Here is a 13747-nt window from a genome sequence, read left to right as displayed (position 1 = left end):
GTCTCTGACAGGCCTAATCCTGTCTTTTCAGTTTCTGAATCATTTCATTTCATCCTGGGTCTTCCTTTCCTGTACTGTCCTTTCATCCTTCCAAGGATGATATCCTTCTTCAAGTACTGGTCCCTTACTTTGGTCACATGCCCAAAGTGAGCCAGAGCCTCAAAATCCTTGCCTCCAGGGAGCAGTTTAGTTTCAACCTCTCCAGGACAAACCTGTTTGTTCTGCTAGCAGTCCATGGTATGTTCAATACTACAACTCAAAGACATCAATACTTCTTCTATCATCCTATTTGATTATGATGGTTTTGTAGTAGATTTGATGTCAGGGAGTGTGATGCCTACAAATTTATTTTTCAGAAGATCTTCACTTATTCAGGTTCTCTTTCTTTTCTAAATAAAACTATGAGTTGCCTTTTCTGTCTCCTTGAAAAATGAGTCTGGTTATCTGTATTGGGATTGTTTTGAAAGTGTAGATTTGTTTTGATAGGATTTTGATTTTCAAAATTGTGAGTCTTTCTATCCATGAACAGGGAAAATTTTTCCATTTCAGTAGGTCTCTTATTGACTTGAAAGGCTTGCTGTGAAAGATCAGACTACAGCCTTCACTAGAGATTATATCTTAACATAAAGTAGAAATAAGTCCTCACCACTGGACCAATAGACAGCATCATGATGATAGAGAAAAGATTGATATTGTCAATAATTTCATCTTACATAAATCCACAATCAGGAACCTTGGTACCGACTGTCAAGAGATCAGGAGATGTATTGCAATGGGCAACTTCACTTTCAAAGACCTCTCCAAGTAATTCCAGAACAATGATGTTGTATTGAAAACTAAGGCACCTGACTTAGGCCATGATGTTTTCAATAACTTGAAATGCATCTGAGAGCTGGGCAATGAATAAGGATGACAGAAGTATTGATGTCTCTAGGTTGTGGTGCTGGAGAAGAGTGCTAAATATCCCCCAGACAGTCAAAAGAGCAAAGAAATATGTCTTGGAAAAGTATATCCAGAATGTTTCTTGCAGGCAATGGTGAAGAAGCTTCATCTTACTTATTTTGGGCATGTTACTAAGAGAAGCTATTCTTTAGGAAGTTATATCATGATTGCAAATGTAAAGGGTCAACTAAAGAGAGAAAGATCCTCAATGATATGGATTGACACAGTGACTACCACAAGGGGCTCAAATGTGTTAGAGGTAATGAGGACAGCACAGAAAAAAACAAGGTTCAGATCTGCTCACAGGGGCAATAGTTGTTTGCCATCAAGTTGAGCATGACTCATAGCAACCCTATGAACAAAAGGCCTGAGGCCTTTCTAGAACAACCAGCATTTATCAAAGTTCATAACGTTTTCAGAGGCATGTTGTATGAGTATTATTTAATTTGATGGCATTTAACAACAGCAACTTACTCTTTTTTACAACAGTGTTTACAATTTTCCTTACAAAAATTTCCAGTTGGGTTTGTGTTTCCAGTTAGGTTCCTTTCTAAGCATTTAATCTTTTGATTGGCTATTGTAAATATGTTTCTTTTCTAGTTTCTTTTTCCTGTGATTTCTTTGTTGCTGTTGAGAAATATAACTGGCTTTTGTATATTGATTATCCTGCCAGTAATGCTTAAACTTTGATGATTTTTTTTTTTTCATTTTGATAGCTAGGGCAGTCTTGAGCCAAACCATGGTCTTTTCGATTTCCCTACAGACAGTTGAGAAATTGTTTGACAATGGAAAAAGAACAAAGAAAAGCATCAATGCATTTGGATTTTGGTGTTGCCAAAGAACATTAAGCATACCATCAACTACCAGGAGACTGAACAAATAAATCTTAGAAGAAATAAGGTTAGAATGTACTTTAGAACTTAGGGTGATGGACAAATATTATTTAAAAAAATACACAAAAAAGCCAACATCCCAGCCCAAGCCATTATTATAGAATGAGAATGAAGATCCAAAGAGATCAGGGGATGGACAGGGGAGAATGGAAGCAGAGGGATGATGATGTATAGGGGAAGGGGGAATTAATCATGGTATTGTACAATTTTATGAGTGGAAGATGAGGGAAACTGGAAGAATCTGGTCTGAAAAATAATGTATTTGAATATTGCAAATAAACTAATATAAATTAAAAAATACAGTTATAATGTAAATATTTTTACATAAAATAGTAAGGGTGATGAGATTTAGATGTTTGAATTTTTGACACATTATTAGGAAATATCAGTTCCTAGACTAAATCAGCATGGTTTTTAACGTGGACACCCAGAGAAGGCAAAGGAGCAACGATGAAATGAATTGACAGTTTCTGAAACAATTGGTTCATAATTTCAAAGTTTACAAAAGTTTGCTGTTCTCTACAGGTTTATGCATCCCATTATCAAGTAATTTTGGTTATTTAATTTTTTCTTTTGATTTATATGTTTCATATACACAAACACATCATCAGTTAGTACAGCATAAATTTGGACCTCAATGGGAAATCTTCTCCCATGTGATTTACAGCCTCCAAAAACCCATGGTATTGTTAGTTATCAGTTGTTTCTATCTCAACAGCAATGACTTCGACTCTTGACTTAATAAACAGAACTTTCAGGAAGTTTCTTTTGGTTATCAAAAAGTTTCTTAGATCTTAAGAGTTATAAACTAAAGCTTCTGTTCCTTTCTTAACATAAATTTAGATGTTGTTGTTGTTATGGGCCGGCAAGTTGCTTGCGACCCATAGCGACCCTATGTACAACAGCCCTAAACTCTGCTCTGTCCTATGCCATTTGCACTGTCTCTGACACTCCCATCCCAATTACCCCAGTCACTGAATCAATCCACCTCATAGAGGGTCTTCCCCTCCTGCACTGTCCCTCTGCCCTCCCAAGCATGATGTCCTTCTCCAAGGACCAGTCTCTCCTTACAACATGTCCAAAGTATGTTAGACGGAGCCTCAGAATCCTTGCTTTCAAGAAGCCACCTGGTTAACCCTTTCCAGGAAGAATCTGTTTGTTTCCTAGCAGTCCATGGTACTCTCAATTCTCTTCTCCAGCACCACAGCTCAAAGGCATCAATTCTCCTTCTGTCCTCCTTGGTCATTGTCCAATTCACTGATGCATAACAAGTGATAGCAAAGACCATAGCCTTTATCACACATACCTTAGTCTCCAGAGAGACACCATTGCTCTTCAGTACTTTGGAGAGGTCTCTAACAGCAGACTTTCCCATGGCAATATGCCTTTTAATTTCCTGGTTACTGGTGCCAAGAATGTTGACTGTGGAGCCAAGCAAACTAAAGCTGTGAACAATCTCTGTCTCTTCACCATTCATCCTGATGCTGCCAATTGGTCCAGTGGTGAGAATCTTTGTCTTCTTGACCTTGAGCCTCAATCCACATTGGAGGCTGCAGTCCTTGACCCTCTGCAGCAAGTACTTCAGGTCATTTAAAAATTCTTAAAAATATTTCTACTAATCATAAATCCCTTTTTAAAGGGATATATGATTAGGAATTGTATGATTAGGTATTATGGTCATGACAGGAGTCCAGAACAAATGCTGCTTAGTGGAGTGGACTTGGGGGAAGGGATTATATAACAATGAAAGAATTTTTCTTTTACTTTTCAAAGAGAAGAGCAAATGGGGGTGGAGAGTTTGGGCAGGGCAAAAAGTGCAACAGTGAATGAATGGAAATCCAAAGTCTCTCTAAACTTTCATTAAAATTAATGATAAAAAATTCTACTAGACTATTGTTAAATTTAGAGATTTGGTATCTTGGTTTGATATGACACCAGTTTTCTCATTTTTGTGGCATCCTTATACTTGTTGGATAATAGGGTTTACTTTATAAAGTTTTAAAACAATTAAAAAAAAACTTTAAAGAAACTCTCTAATTAGACTGTTAAAAGATTCTTAGCGAAAATACTCAGCAATTAAGGATTTGGTAATATAAGAACTCATAAAGATTTGAGAAATAACTTTCATAATTGTGACTTAGATTTAACAAGCTATTTGTTAACGTTTATATGAAACACTAACAAACACTTACCATAAAATATTAGCGTTTCTCCCCTCAGACCTCACATATACTTCTTAAATTATTGCCTGATAAGGTGACTGTAACAATGGGCTCAAGCATGTCTCAGATTGTGGGGATGGCATAGAATACGGCAAGGGTTAGATCTATTGTTCATAAAATTTTTGTGAGTCATAGAGTCATGGAGATAACTCTGTTGGCCTAGTGGATAGAAAGTTATGCTACCAAGCCAGAGGTGGGTTATTTTATTCTGCAGCCCTCAGGCCTTGTTTTGTTTATTTTTAGTCAAATATTCTTCTAAGTGGTATAGCACTGCTCCATCCATTTGTTGTACAGAGGTAACTTGTGATTGCTGTGATGCTAAACACTGTGACATTGATGTGTCAAATGTGATAATGGTTACACATGGTGGACAGTGTCTAGTGGAGCTTCCTGATCAAAACAAGCTTGGAAGAAGGAGTGGATCCACTTCCAAAATAGCTTGCCTCTGGAAACTATGAACATGGAGAAACGATGAAAGTTCTAGAAGTGTTCAGGTCTTTCGTTCATAGGGTTGCTATGAGTTGTCTACAACTTGGCAGCATTTAACAACAACAACAACAACAACAACAACAACAACCCTATCCACAAGGAGATTAACTAATTTCACTGATACACAAGGGAATTGGTTAGACTAAGCATTAAATAAAATGGAATCAACAGCACCAAAAGAGAAACCTCACCACCAACAAAGAAGAGCAAGCAAGAGAATGCAAGTTATGAATTTCAGGCAACTCAAAAGCACATAACAACAACAACAGTGTACTCTTATTATTATAATTGATTAGGTTACAATTGTTAGTTATAATTGATTAGGTGCTTTATAAACAGATATGTTGTTCTTGTTATGTGCAGTCTTGTCACCTGAGACTCATAGTGACCTTGCATACAATTTCCCTAAACCCTACTCTATCCTGTACCTATCTTATTTGTCTCTAACACGTTTACTCCCATTACCTCAGTCACTGCATCAATTCACCTCATCAAGGGTCTTCCTCTCTTGGCTGTCCCTGCACCCTCCCAGGCATAACATCCCTCTCCAAGGACTGCTCCTGCTTTTCTACATGTCCAAAGTATGCTAGATGAAGTTTCAGAATCCTTTCCTCAATAAAAAAGCCTGGTCTCACCAGGACAAACTTGTTTGTTCTCCTAGCGGTCCATGGTATATTTGATACACTTCTCCAGCACTATAGCTCAAAGGCATCAATTATCCTTCTTTCAGATCTAGTGATTGTCCAACTCTCTGATGCATAGCACGTAATTGCAAAAAATGTGGCCTGGATCAGGTGTACCTTAATCTCTAGATTGATATTGTTGCTCTTCAGTACTTTGGAGAGGTCTCTGACAGCATACTTTCACAATGCAATTCATCTTTTAATTTCCTGGCTACTGGTACCAAGAATGTTGATTGTGGAGCCAAGCAAACTAAAGCTGTTAACAATCTCAATCTCTTCACCATCTATCATAATGCTGCCATTTGGCCCAGTGGTGAAAAATCTTTGTTTTCTTGATGTTAAGGTTCAAAAAAAATCAAAGGGGTCAAACTTTCTCAGCATTTCTAAAGCCAAGGGAACTGAAGAACAAATTCAAGCCTCAAGTTGCAGTAATTAAGGATGTTTTCAGCAAAGATCTAAGAAGCATTTAAAAAGAAGATGGAAAGAATATAGAGTCATTGCACCAAAAGGACTTGGCAGGCAGAGAAGAATTTCATGAAATAACATATGAGCAACAGCCTGTGGTAATGAAGGAGGAAGTTCAAGCTGCTCTGAAAGAATTGGCAGAAAACAAGGTGGCCCTAGGAATTGATGGCATTCCAACTGACATTTTCAACAAACAGACATTGTCCTGGAAGTCCTCACCAAATTGTGCCAAGAAATCTGGAGGACAGCCACCTGGCAAACTGACTGCAAGAGGTCTATATTTGTTCCCATTACAAAGAAAGGTGACCTGACAGTGTGGAAATTATCGAACAATATCATTGATATCACATTCAAGCAAGATTCTGCTGAAAATTATCCCAAAACAATTGGAACAGCATATCAAGACTGTGGTACTAGGGATATTATAGCTAATGTTAGATACATCTTGGCTGAAAGCAGAGATTGCCATAGGTATGTTTATCTTTTTTTCATTGACTCTGCAAAGACATTTTACTGTGTGGATCACAACAAACTGTGACTGATGCTGAGAAGAATGGGAACCCCAGAATTCTTTATTGTGCTTATGTGAAGCCTATACTTGGACCAGGAGGCATTTGTCAGAACAGAATAGGGAAACACTACATGGTTCCAAATCAGGAAGAGTGTACACCAGGGGTGTGTCTTATCTCTATACCTTTTCCAATCTATATGTGGAACAGATTATCTGGAAGTGTCAGCTCTATGAGAAGAAATGTGGCATCAGGATTGGAGGTAGATTCATCAACAATCTCTGTTATGCAGATGACACAAACCTGCTTACTGAAATGGAGGAGGATCTTAAGTGCTTGCTGCAGGTCAAAGACTGCAGCCTTTACTATGAATTGAAGCTCAACACACCAAGAAAACATAAAGAGATATAGAATACAATAACAATATCGTTGTTGTTGTTGTTATATGCCGTCGAGTTGCTTGCGACTCATAGCGACCCTATGTACAACAGCCCTAAACCCTGCTCTATCCTGTGCCAATTGCACTGCCTCTGACACACCCATCCCGATATTGATGAACAATGTCATTACATTTGTTTATTTGGTATACTTAGAACACATAGGAAAGTTAGAGTTTGAACAAGGATGAAGTATCATTAACAAATTATAATAAGCAAATGAAACAATCTTCCTTGCTAAAAGTGAAGAGAATTTGAAGCACTTAACTGGTGAAAATTAAAGACCATGCATGGTCTTAACAGTTGTTTCAACTATCATTGCATGATAACACAATCCTAGCATATCTTTCTAGGTAATAAAAGGTGATGCAGCTCCTGTTTTATTCACAAAAAACAATAGACCTTCAAATTCTGAAAAACATAATATCCAAAGGCATAATAGAAGAACATGCAAAAATTAAGTATGCCTGTGTACATTGCATAATAACTAAAATATAATTCATTCAAACTATGCTCTGCTTGAGTTTTTCATCTAAAATAATTTTCTGCACATAATAATATATATATGCTGTTTTGAGCTACTGGATTTTGCAGGTAATTTATATTCACCAGCAGTAATTATATCTATGGAAGTGGTCATTTTAATATTAGTACATATTTCTCTTTAAGAGCTATAGTACTAAAAATAATAATCAAGGTTTGAATTTAAATATCAGCAAAAACCTTTCAATTCCCAGATGTTTGTAGCTCTCATGGCATGTGTCTAAGCCTGAATGAGAAGTGGTAGGAGCTGTTTTCATAAAGTCTGGCAGCAGTTCCACAGTGTGAGAACAGCTGCTGGCTTTAAAGAGTTAGGGTTTCACATATTTAATGGAAAAACTAATATTGGTTTATTAAAAATGCATTATTGCTTTGCTTGTTCTGTCAAATAACAGATGCATAACAAATATATCTTTATTTAAAATTCAAAAAGTAAAATGAGTTTGGAACATACTGTCCTGAGGTTCTGGGTAAATGACTATGCTGTTCATTCACATAGACCAGACAGCAAAGTTAAGAAATATATGGACCTATATTTAAGAATGTTCATAATAAAATTTATTCTAAAAGCTTGACACAGACACCCCTTACTGGCCATGCTGCTGATTCCTGTTTCTATCAATTATGGTGACAACTGTGGCTTAGTCAGTGGTTGATTATAATACAAAATTGGATACGTTTGATCCAACATGAATTCACTCAGTAAGTAACATCTGTAATGCATTTTCTTCAATACTCTACTACTGCATGTGTAAGTGAATTAGTACAGTGCTTCAAACTATTGTAATTCATAGCTTACAATTCACTCTTTTTATATTGCTAAAGACCAAAATGAAATGAGAATCTTCAGTTTCTGTTTAAAAAACCACCAGTGCATCATTCTCTTGTCTTTATTATGCTCTCTTGTTTCATTTCTATTTATACCATCTTATTTTCTTTATTCAAATACATTTGGTTACAAATATATTCGACCTTATCAGAGTTGAAATTCCACATTAAGATATATGGCTTTCAAAACATTGAGGCTTATCAAGACTCACTGAAAACCATTCTATTATTCAAATTGTCAAATTTAAGTATTAACCAAAACAGAGTAGAGTATCACAGGGAAATAATTTTGAAAAGTTATAGGATGTTTTAATAGAAGGATTTATATTCATTGCCACAGAAATATTTATTGTTCATGGTATCTGTGTTCCAAGTAATATATCTATGTGGTAAAATCTTGAAAGCATAAATATAATGAACAAACAACTTCGTTCTTTATTATTTTGCTCTCTGATTTTTATTATAAAGATATCAAGAAAAGATCCATGAGCTGAACCACACCAATTATGACACATATCTCAGCTTTGTAGGAAGAAAATTAGAAATATTGTTTCATCATAAGATTTCTTAATGAAATAATAATTGAGATGTGCTCATCAGGTTATGCTAAAAAATCTAGAGGAAAACTACATGATCAACTGACTGTAAGGAATGCATACTTTTTTCCATTCAAAAAAATGGTGATCCAACAAATGTGGAAATTATTGAATAATATCATTACTATCACATGCAAGCAAGATCCTGCTGAAGATTATACAAAAACAACTGGAACTCTTCTCCAGCAGAGACATGCCTGATGTGCATGTTGAGTTTAGAAGAGGCTGTGGCCCTAGGGACATTATAGCCAACGTTAAATAGTTCTTGGCTGAAAACAGAGAGTACCTGAGGACAGTCTGTCTGTGGCTTACTGACCTTGCAAAGGCATTTGATTGTGTGGATCACAACAAACTTTGGCTACCCTTAGGAAGAATGGGAATCCCAGAACACTTAATAGTGCTCATGTGAAATCTATACTTGGACGAGGAAGCAGTAGTCAGAACAAAGCAGGGAAACAATGCATGGTCCAGGATAAGGAAATGTGTGTGTCAGAAATGCATCCTGTCTCCTTATCTTTTCAATCTATATGCAGAACAGACCACTCAGGAGACTGGACTTTATGAGGAGGAATGTAACATCAAGACTGGAGGAAGACTCATCAACAACCTGTATTATGTAGATGATATAAACTTGCTTGCTGAAACTGATGAGGACATGTGATATTTACTGCAGAAAATCAGAAACTGTAGTCATTAACATGGATTAAAACTTAACATAAAAAAAGACAAAGATTTTTCACCACTGGGCCAATTAACAGCTTTTTGATAGATGGAGAAGAGACTGAGATTGTTAAGAGCCTCAGTTTACTTGGTTCCACAATCAACATTCTTGGCACCAGCTGTCAGGAAATCAAAAGACAAATTGCTTTGGGAAAGTCTGCTGTCAGGGACTTCTCTAGAGTCCTAAAGAGCAATGATGTCAGTCTGAAGAATAAAGTGTGCCCGATGGAGGTCATGGTCTTCATTAAGCATCCTAGAGTTGTACAATGACTAAGGATAATTGAAGGAGAATTAATGCCTTTGAGTTGTGGTGCTGGAGAAGAGTGGTGAACATATCTTTGCCTGACAGGAGAACAAACATGTCTATCTTGGAGAGGGTGAAACCAAATTGGTCCCTGGAGGCAAGGATTTTTAAAGCTCCATCTCACATACATTGAGCACATGGCCAAGAGGGGCTCAGTCCTTGGAGAAGGACATCACACTTGGAAATGTGGAGGGACAGTGCAAGAAAGGAAAACCCAGAATGAGATGGCTTGACTGAGTGACTGGAGAAGTGGTATTAGGTATGTCAAATATGAGGAGATCTGTTCAGGATAGGGCAGGGGTCAGAACTATTGTACATAGGTCACTGAGTCACAGACAACTCGACACCACATAACAACAACAACAAGAATAGAAGTAACTATAGAAACTGTTTTGTCACCAATGGTAATCTCTCTCTTACTACCATCAAGTTAGAATAACTAACAACTGACCCTTTTTTGGTTTCCAAGGCTGTACGTTGTTAGGGAGGAGAATGTCCTCTTTTCCCAAGAGCTGTGCATGTGAACTCATAGAAAGGGGTGACTTTTAAATAGCAGAACAACTCTACTAACTATGCCACCAGACTTCCATACCAATGGATAGTAATTATGGATGTTGTTCTTTGTTGTTGTTAAGTGCCATTGAGTTGTAGACTACTCATAGCGATCCTATGAATGAAAGACTTGAACACAATAACTTCCATAATTTCTCCAAGTGTTTCCTGAGGCAAGTTATTTCAGAAGTGGATGTCATTACTGCTTCTACGCTTTTTTTTTTTAATCAGGAGCTCCACCAAACACTGTCCATTATGGATAACTTTTATCGTATTTGGGACATCAAGGTCACTGTGTTCAGCATCACAGCAACCACGAGTTACTTCTATATAGTAAATGGACAGACCAGTGCTATACCACCTAGAGGAACATTTGACCAAAACCAAAATCAGACATAAGGGCTACAGATTAAAACCACCCACCTTTGGCTTGGTAGCATCAATTTCCATCCACTAGGCCAACTAATCTCTCTTCTTGTTGTTGTTGTTGTTGTTGTTGTTGTTAAGTGCTGTTTAGTCATAGATGACTCACAGCGACTCTATGAATGAAAGACCTGAACACTTGTAGAACTGGATAACATCCAAACCTCTGTTGAAAACAACAACAATCCTACTAGTGTTACTAGACCAATCTTTTTATTATAATATTAAATGCAATGATAAATGTTGCTGTCCTTGTTTACTATTGAGTTAGATGTGACCCATAGCTGACCCTTCCACAGGTTGTCGGAGGCTTTAAATCTCAAGAGAGAAGATTACCCATCCTTCTCGCTTAGGGCATCTGGTGGATTTAACAATTGGCTTTTTTTTTTATTGCAGTGCAGCTTCTCACCACTAGGGCTCGAGAGTTCCTAAGAGACAGATACTTTGGAATATTATATGTTTAAGAAAGTTCTCACACCCATGTTTATCGCTGCTCTGTTCACAATAGTAAGGAGTTGGAAACAACCCAGGTGCCCATCAACAAACGAATGGATAGAGAAGCTGTGGTATATTCACACAATGGAATACTACGCTGCATTGAAAAACAAGGAACTCATGCAATATTATTCAAAATGGGTGAGCCTGGAGGACATTATGCTGAGTGAAATATCTCAGTTGCAAAAGGACAAATATTGCATAGTGCCACTGTTGTAAAATGGGATTTATATCAGGGTTGGGGAAAGACTGAGAAGAAATGGATAAATTGTGTATACTGCACTGAAACAGATGAGGGAGTCAATAATTTAAAAGTGATGTATGATAGAGTATTATGGTTATCACGAGTCCACAATTAAGGTAGCATAGTGGAATGTACTTGGGGTGGTGGGAGGGGTGCGGGGGATTGTGTACCAGGAAAGGAGTGTTTCTTTTACTTTTGAAAGAGAGGACCGACCTGGGGGGCGGGGGCTGGGCGGGGAGAGAAGTGCAGCAGTTAATGAATGGAAATCCAAAATATCTGTAAATGCTCATTAAAATTATTAAAAAAAAAAGAAAGTTCCTAAAATTGACTTTTAAAAGTATGTAAAGTAATCCCTTTCTTAAGAAGCTATTTCTTGACTTAAGAATTCAATAATATAAAAAGAAGGGTCAGGAATTACTGTGGCTATATTTTTGTTTGTTTTGTGGTTTGGTTTGGTTTTTTGTATTGAATTTCCCTTTTCATTCAAAATCACAAAAATTATTTTCTAAAAGAGTTTATCTTGCTATCACTTTAATGAAAGAAATACAGTTAGAAGAGTCAAATAATATCCTTCAAACTGAGATTTACTTGATATTTCAAAACGTGAAACACTTCTTAAATTAAAAAGATAATCATTATAGTACCATTTAATGAAATTTCTTTCTCAACTCTTTCTAGGTAGATTTCCAGGCTAGAACTCAAAGCCAATTGATCAGGGAGATGGAAGTTTATAAAGCTATAGAAGGAAGGAAAGAAAAGCTTTGTTGATAGTGTTATAAAAGGGAATAGATTGAAACAACTAGTGAAAAAGAACCAAATAAGGAAAGCAACCTGTAGTTGAAAAGACAGATAACAATCTTCAGACAATATTAGCTCCACTGTATCTGCTAGAAGTTTTATAAAAAAGAGTTTTAAAAGGAATTTAATATTGCCCTGTTAAGAAGCTCAAAGACAAGAAAAAGGATTTTTTTTAAAAAAAATATTTCGGATATTAGTATATTCTCAAATATTCAAAGGGACAGAGATTTCTTTTTTCCTTCCTGCTGTTTGCCTTCAGGCGATTTCACTGCTCATTAGCACCTTCATCAGAGAGTGGGCAGGGGAAAGAAAAAAGTTGAAACATGAGTCAGTCAATTACAGTTCTCATTAGGGGCTCTGGCAAAAATTTATGTGTGGGTGGAGTCTGAACCTATCAGCTACAGAGAGATGTGAGTATTTTCCATGGTTTTCTCTTGTCCAAATAATTTTTTCCCATGAATATCAGAGATAATTACATGTTGACTATATTATAGTTCTATAGCAATTGCACAACGGAAACAAAGCAAGAAGATGAAGTAATTTTCAAGATCAGTGATTTTCACACTCGAGATTGTGGCAGCATCATCCTCAGAGCTTTATGTTAAAAACAGATTCTTGGGCTCCACCCATAGAGTTTCTAATTCAGTAAGTGTGAGTTGGTGGTCAATAACTTGAAATTCTGACAAATTCTAAGATGCTTTTTTTGCTGGTCTAGGAACCACACTTCAAAGACCAATGATCTAGATAATTTAGCAACTAATATCACAATTTTTTACAGGCATAATAATTGATTGATTTTTATTTCAAAGTGTGAAAGGGCAAAGGTGTCAGTTTAACAACGAAGAGACACCTGACCCAAGCCATGGTATTTTCAATGGCTTCATTTGTTTGTGACAGTTGGATAATGAATAAAGTAGACTAGAAGAAAAAAAAAAATCATCTGTGAATATTGGGTTTGGCAGAGTATTGCATACATCATAGATTGTCAAAAGAACAAATTTGTCTTTGAAAAACACAGTTAAGAGCTCATTAAAAATGAGGATGGTACTTTTTTGCATGTATTTTGGGCATGTTATCAAAACGTCCCTCTTTGTAAAACAAGATCGTGTTCAGAAGAGTTGAGGGACCAATGAGAGGAAGATGCTAAAATAAATGGATTGATAAAGTAACTACAATAATAGCTTGAAATTATGAGAATGTCACGAGATGAGGAAGTTTCATTTTGTTGTACATAGGATCACTATGAATTGAAACTAACTAGGAAATACTCAACAACCACAAAAAAGGAGAACATCAACAGCACAGGACAGTTTCTATCTCTGCATCTTCTCCTACATTTGTTGTTTGCTATCCTTTTAAAGCAAAAGTCTATTTGCTAGGATTGTATTTGCTATTTGCTATACTACGCTATGTATTTGCTATGAATAAGTCATTGACTTATTCATAGCAAATACATTTTTAAGAGGCATAAACGCAGGTTATATACCTGGATTTCACCTGATGGCATGCATAGGAATCAGATTGATTACATATGTGGAAAGAACCGCTGGAGAAGTTCAATATCGGCTGTGAAAACTAGGCCAGGAGCTGATTGTGGAACAGATCAC

This window comes from Elephantulus edwardii, unplaced genomic scaffold (assembly GCF_000299155.1).
Source record: "Elephantulus edwardii isolate Elephantulus edwardi_28Jun2011 unplaced genomic scaffold, EleEdw1.0 scaffold00205, whole genome shotgun sequence".
Lineage (NCBI taxonomy): Eukaryota > Metazoa > Chordata > Mammalia > Macroscelidea > Macroscelididae > Elephantulus > Elephantulus edwardii.
Note: the sequence above shows the minus strand (reverse complement) of the source record.